The sequence below is a fragment of the Oncorhynchus keta genome, chromosome 36, assembly GCF_023373465.1.
Source record: "Oncorhynchus keta strain PuntledgeMale-10-30-2019 chromosome 36, Oket_V2, whole genome shotgun sequence".
Taxonomy (NCBI): domain Eukaryota; kingdom Metazoa; phylum Chordata; class Actinopteri; order Salmoniformes; family Salmonidae; genus Oncorhynchus; species Oncorhynchus keta.
In genome coordinates this window covers 12,710,917-12,718,382 of record NC_068456.1, presented here as the reverse complement: position 1 = coordinate 12,718,382, position 7,466 = coordinate 12,710,917, and the positions used below count along the sequence as shown (strand labels likewise).

At 39.7% G+C, this 7,466-nt stretch overlaps 1 protein-coding gene across 2 annotated transcripts in view; it reads left to right on the top strand.

The window, feature by feature from the left end:
• LOC118369659 (PDZ domain-containing protein 8-like) overlaps positions 1-7,466 on the top strand; it is a 70,474-nt gene that overhangs the window by 1,139 nt on the left and 61,869 nt on the right. The gene's annotated exons all lie outside the window — the stretch shown is intronic.

Here is a 7,466-nt window from a genome sequence, read left to right as displayed (position 1 = left end):
TAAGGACAAGGGAATGTGGCCCATCTAACAACCCAACTATTATTTTGATAGCTTCCAAGATCTGTAAGATGCACATTTGGACTACAAATGGGTGATAACGCATAGCCATATAGCCTTCTATTTGGCTAAATTGAAGGCTCTGCTTAGGCCTTCTATCCTAATGCAACCTTGTAGATATTTATTTTAGGTTGAAATTGTCCACCACGTTATTTAACAGCCTGGCCTCAGACTAGACGTAACAGAATATATGTTAATCTGCGAAACTGAAATGAGTATGATATGTTTGGTATGGTTACATTAAGCTGAAGGTTACAAAACGAAAGGATTGAGTTTGTTCGGGGAGTATGGGTGGGCGTATAACGTGTGTCCAGCATCCCAAAGGTTGTGTTTGAGTCACATCCATGGACAACTTTAGCATTGTAGATAATTAGCAACTTTGTTAAGTCCAGGTTGCAGCGAAAGGTTAAATGATGACAAACATGCAGTCTTTATTTTTTTTTCATCTGTCAGGGCATAGGCCTACCGACTGTCAGTAGGCAGTGTGGTAGTATACAGTGTTGAGACCTGGGACAGCGCCTGTTGCAAAGGAAGCCATTGAGGGACATCATAGTTGCGTACCTATGAAATGATAAAGGATAGTGTTGAGTGCCCCCTGTCACTACATTGAGAACATTTTGAAATGACCACAACCTGGTGTGAAAAAGTCACAGTTAAACACTTTGCCAACGCTAAAACCGAAAGACAGAAGGCTTTTCAGTACTCCCCTGTTAGTAACATGAATGCATGTGCAGCATCTTGTCACCTCTTATTTCTTTTAGACTCTGTCACTTTAGTCAGGTACCCTTTTGCAGATGGATTATTTACTGGAAGTGTTCACCATCACTTTTGTATTTGGTTGCACTCGCTCAAGGCAAAAAACACCAATGTAGATTTAACTAGTCCTGAAAGTATACTTGTTTTCTATGGATGTATTAAAACATACCTGATGTCACACAGCCTAGATTTAACAATTTAACTAATATATTTCCTTGCTAATATGTTACTGTAGTATATTCTAACTTCTCAGTTATAAGAGCAACTTAATGTTAAAGACATGCTCTCGAACTTTGGTGACTACTAAGTATATTTAAACCTCCCACTTTGGGCAGGATGTGTCAATGTGTAGTTCATACATGCGTAATCTGTTAGCAGAAATACTGCTAATACCTGAATTATCCATGAAATGCCTAGTTTGAAAGCGACTGTTGTTCTGGAAGCTGTGCTGTGCCATTTTGCCTACATTTTCCCCACGTTGGCCGCCCCCCTAGCAATTTGAGCTTCAGCACCTTGCCATTTGAGTGACAGTTGGCAAGATGCACATACAGCAGAGCGAGAGAGCAATGACGTGGTGCACATACTGTATCTGCACATATGTATGCAATTTTCGGGGACCACCTTTAGCGTACGAGTGCTACTTTAAGAACTACTGGTTAAAAAGTATACAAAAGTACCAGAAAATCTCTAAGTTTTAGCTTTCAACATGACTAGGCCTGAATGTTAAATTAATCTAGGCTATTTCTAGATGTGGAAAACAAATCTATTGAATTATGCTGAAAGGGTAAGCCTTAGCCTATCACCTACAGAAGTCGCTATTGTTGAGGTTCTTGTTAGTGCTTCTTTTGTCCAGTCAGCTTGTCACAAATGTTGTGACAGCACTTACTGGGCTCAGCATTTGTGGCCTCAATTACATGGCACACTGACCCATGTAGCTGGTTCGTCTGTGTTATGTCTGGAAGGGTCACGCTGGTGTGCTGGAACTGCAGCGATAGCCACATTGGAACACCAAAACATCTTTAGAGTAGCACAATTCCAGCAAAATGTTATATTGTTGCCTGTTCTATCCTTTGAAGTGAAATGGACTTCAAACATCCAGGGTTGGTTGTTTGCAGGTGATTTAATTCAAGATGTCGTGTTTAATTGTGGGGAAAAGTTGTTTTCTTTTTAGAAGGTGTAGTAGTGATTATTGGGCTGTGAAATAAGATACTCTAATATGTTCTGGTCCATGACATACTTCTGTATAATTGTAATATAGAGATATACAGTACCAGTTAGAAGTTTGGACACACTTACTCATTCAAGGGTTTTTAGCTTAATTTGTACTATTTTCTTAATTGTCGAATAATAGTGAATGCATTAAAACTATGAAATAATACACATGAAATCATGTAGAAACCAAAAAAGTGTTGGTTATATTTTCTTCAAATAGCCACCCTTTGCCTTGATGACAGATTTGCAGTCTTGGCATTCTCTCAAACAATTTCATCTGGAATTCTTTTCCAGCATTCTTCAAGGAGTTCCCACATATGCTGAGCACTTGTTGGCTGCTTTTCCTTCACTCTGCAGTCCAACTCATCCCAAACATCTCAATTGGGTTGAGATCGGGTGATTGTGGAGGCCAGGTCATCTGATTCAGCACTCCATCACTTTCCTTTTGTTCAAATAGCGCTTACACAGCCTGGATGTGTGTTTTGGGTCATTGTTCTGTTGAAAAATAAATGATAGTCCCACTAATCACAAACCAGATGGGATGGCATATCGCTGTGGTAGCCATGCTGGTTAAGTTTGCCTTGAATTCTAAATAAATCACCAACAGTGTCACCAGCAAAGCACCATCACACCACCTCCTCCATGCTTCTCTGTGGGATGCGGAGATTAGAGGTCGACCGATTATGATTTTTCAACTCCGATACCGATTATTGGAGGACCAAGAAAGCCGATACCGATTAATCGGCCGATTTACGAAAATAACTTTTTAAAAAACACATTTATTTTACATTTTTTGTAAATATGACAATTACAACAATACTGAATGAACGCTTATTTTAACTTAATATAATACGTCAATAAAATCAATTTAGCCTCAAGTAAATAATGAAATATTAAATTTGGTTTAAATAATGCAAAAACAAATTGTTGGAGAAGAAAGTAAAAGTGCAATATGTGCCATGTAAGAAAGCTAACGTTTCAGTTCCTTGCTCAGAACATATGAAAGCTGGTGGTTCCTTTTAATTAACATGAGTCTTAAATATTCCCAGGTAAGAAGTTTTAGGTTGTAGTTATTATAGGACTATTTATCTCTATCCCATTTGTATTTCATTAACCTTTGACTATTGGATGTTCTTATAGGCACTTTAGTATTGCCAGTGAACCAGTATAGCTTCCTTTCCTCTCCTCGCTCCTCCCTGGGCTCGAACCAGCAACACAACGACAACAGCCAACATCGAAGCAGCGTTACCCATGAAGAGCAAGGGGAACAACTACTAGAAGGCTCAGAGCGAGTGACGTTTGAGACGCTATTAGCGTGCGCTAACTAGCTAGCCATTTCACTTCGGTTACACCAGCCTCAGGAGTTGATAGGCTTGAAGTCATAAACAGCGCAATGCTTGAAGTACAGCGAAGAGCTGCTGGCAAAATGCATGAAAGTGCTGTTTGAATGAATGCTTACGAGCCTGCTGCTGCCTACCACCGCTCAGTCAGATACTTAGATGCTTGTATGCTCAGTCAGATTATAAGCAACGCAGGACACTCTAGATAATATCTAGTAATATCATCAACCATGTGTAGTTAACTAGTGATTATGATTGATTGTTTTTTTCTAAGATAGGTTTCATGCTAGCTAGCAACTTTCCTTGGCTTACTGCCTTCGCGTAACAGGCAGTCTCCTTGTGGAGTGCAACGAGAGTCAGGTCGTTATTGCGTTGGAGTAGTTAACGTTAAGGTTGCAAGCCTGGATCCCCCGAGCTGACAAGGTGAAAATCTGTCATTCTGCCCCTGAACGAGGCAGTTAACCCACCATTCCTAGGCCGTCATTGAAAATAAGAATGTTTTCTTAACTGACGTGCCTAATTAAATAAAGGTATAAAAAATATATATTTTTTAAAAATCGGCAAATCGGTGCCCAAAAATAAAGATTTCCGATTGTTATGAAAACTTGAAATCGACCCTAATTAATCGGCCATTCCGATGTAATCGGTCGACCTCTAGCGGAGATCATCAGTTCACCTACTAGAGGCGTCTCACAAAGACACTTCGGTTGGAACCAAAAATCTCAGATTTGGACTCATCAGTCCATAGGACAGATTTCCACCAGTCTAATGTCCGTTGCTCACGTCTCTTGACCCTTGCAAGTCTCTTCTTTATTATTGGTGTCCTTTTAGTAGTGATTTCTTTGCAGCAATTTGACCATGAAGGCCTGTTTCACTCAGTCTCCTCTGAACAGTTGAAGTTGAAATGCGTCTGTTATTTGAATTCCGTTAAGCATTTATTTGGGCTGCAATTTCTGTGGCTGGAAACTCTAATGAGCTTATCCTCTGCAGCAGATGTAACTCTGGGTGTTTCTTTCCTGTGGTGGTCCTCGTGAGAGCCAGTTTCATCATAGTGCTTGATGGTTTTTGCGACTGCGCTTGAAGAAACTTTCAAAGTTCTTGAAATGTTCCTCATTGACCGACCTTCATGTCTTATGGTAATGATGGGCTGTCGTTTCTCTTTGCTTATTTGATCTCTTCCTGCCATAATATGGACTTGGTCTTTTACCAAATAGGGCTATCTTCTGTATACTACCCCATACCTTGTCACAACACAACTGATTGGCTCAAATGGATTAAAAAGGAAAGAAATTCCAAATTTTTACTTTTAACAAGGCACACCTGTTAATTGAAATGCATTCCAGGTGACTACCTCATGAAGCTGGTTGAGGGAATGCCAAAAGTGTGCAATGCTGTCATCAAGGTAACAGGTGTGTACCTATCTTTTCTTGGTTACTACATGATTCCATATTCCATATTCGTAAAAATAAAGAGAAACCCTTGAATGAGTAGGTGTCCAAACTTTTGACAGGTATAATAAATAAATAACCTGGCTGTTGCCATTTACAATTTTGATTTAATATGAAGACATTTTATATAGTAATGCTGCAAACGGTCCATACAAAACCAGCATTTCTCATTGATTTAGGTTAAATGTATATAATTAGGTGGGATTAATCAGGTGATTATTGTTGTTACAATGCCAGACTATGTGAGAAGGCACATGGTTTCACTTGGAAATCAATGAAACGCTGTCTTGTGCCTGACAAAATGAACAGACTTTGCTTTTGTCCACCATATTTACTATGTGGGCTGCAGAGCAGGCAAACAATGGTTTGGTTGTTTTGTGAGAACAACAACTAAATGTAACTATTTTATGTCCATCTGTGCAGCCACAGGCCTCTACTGGCATGGCATAGCCACTTCTTGTGAAATATCTGGTTTGGATCATGTGTGGGAGCTAAATGTTAAATGTAGGCTAAATGTAACAATCTGGAGGATTGACCTAAAATGGTGCATGTTTGTGAGGTGCCCATGATAATGACTCTGTCTGAGCGAGAGTTGTTATGCGATGTCATCTAAAACAGCCTTTGAGGACGGAGCAGTGGACATTAGGATTAGCTGAATGTCACAGATGGCAGGACTCAGGAGGGGAGGGGGGGCTGGAGGTAATCCAGGCATAACACCCATCTTGAGTCAGAACAAAAGCAATATGGATACTTTACTGAAACAGTGGGTAATGAGATACTACAGCAATCCTCTGTAGCATAGAATAAAGTGTTATCTCTGCAGTAAGTTTCAGAGAGTGTAACATTCTTTGTGTTCCAGATTTACGGTGAGGGTTGACAGAGTTATGATGACCGACCTCCCCTCTCTACTCTACAAACCTGAATGGAATGTTCATGAGATAGGAGACGATGCAGTTAAAAAGCGTGAGATGAATGGCTGATTAAGTACTGGAATCAACCTTTCACCTGCTCCTATCTTCACTAAGGCAACACTGATAGCCCTGCAATCTCTGCAAACCCACACGGTGTGGATTGGAGAGTTCTTGTTTACATGCATTGCAAATACACTCAAATGTTGCGTTCAGGCGGTAGGTATTCTTAGCATAATAGATGGGGGTGGTGAACAGATCATTGCTGAATTTTCTGGCTACTCCCTCAAATGGTATTAAGCCTTTTGAGATTTTTGGGGGGTCAGAGTATTTAAACCTATAAGAGAAGAATTTTCAGACACTGGACCAGTGTTAACTTGACCACATCATTAACCACATTCCAGGTCTGCAAAGTAGGAGGCCAATCACTTGGCATATTAGATCACAGTCAAATGCACTGAGCCATTCACCCCTGTCCCCATCCTTATCTGGACAGGAAATACTAGATTGGCAACATTTCTTCGTGAGCTTGGGTTTACCGTGTGCCATTCCTTTGTCATTTTCATGACTTTGGGTGATTGTTGAACTGGCTTGTCCTCGATATGATTCTAATATCCTGTGTGAAATTCTGAATTTATTACATTTGATTTGTTATGGACCATCAGTAATGTGTACCAATATGTAATGAACCCATTACCCCCCCATCCCTCCCTTATCCACTGTCAGCTGGGTTGTTTCTTACGGGCAATTCCATTATATCAGAGTGATGCTCAGATCCACTTTAAAATTAATGCCAAGCCAAAACCATTGACTGCAAAGTTTAACAAACCGCGGGGCGGCAGGGTAGCCTAGTGGTTAGAGCGTTGGACTAGTAACCGGAAGGTTGCAAGTTCAAACCCCCGAGCTGACAAGTCAATCTGTCGTTCTGCCCCTGAACAGGCAGTTAACCCACTGTTCCTAGGCCGTCATTGAAAATAAGAATTTGTTCTTAACTGACTTGCCTAGTTAAATAAAGGTTAAAAAAAAAAAAAAATACACCTATATATAGAAGTCTAGTTTTGACAATTTCCACAGAATATTTTACTGAAACACGTTTACTTGAGGAACAGTGCAGATGCAAAGTTTGATAACAATGTTTTTTGTGACCATGTGCTCTGCCATTTCCTGGTTGCTAAAATTGTAATAGTTTGTGACAAAAAGCAAGTATAGTGTAGAGAATCATTGTACCATCTAAACTGCTGTGAAATATATTTTCCATAACACAAAATATTGTATGTTCTGCTGTTTTGAAGCTGGTGGACAAAACCGAAAGTAAAAGATTCAAAAACTAAATTTTAAGAATGGGAAGCATGAAAATAGTGCACATAGAACAGATCTACAACTTCTTAGACTTGCTTTCATTGAGAAGTGACACATCTATAACTCACATTTCTATGTGAATTTTGTGATGTATCCTGAATAGGTAGAAAATTGTAATATCCTCCTGTGTTTCGATATTATTCTATCCGCTGGCTATTATTCTAATGAGCTCCGCCCTCAAACAAGATCAAATTTGGACAGAGTTTGGGGAAACCCTGCTGTACTGTGTTCTGCTGTACTGCACTCTACTGCACTTTTGTTTTTTGTTTTCCATATTTTTTTTCATATTTCTTTTTCGTTTGGTTTTTGACTGATTGTGGCCAATTCAATTGCGAAAATACTGTTACTGATTTTTCAGGCACTCTGTTACCGATTTGATAACAGAT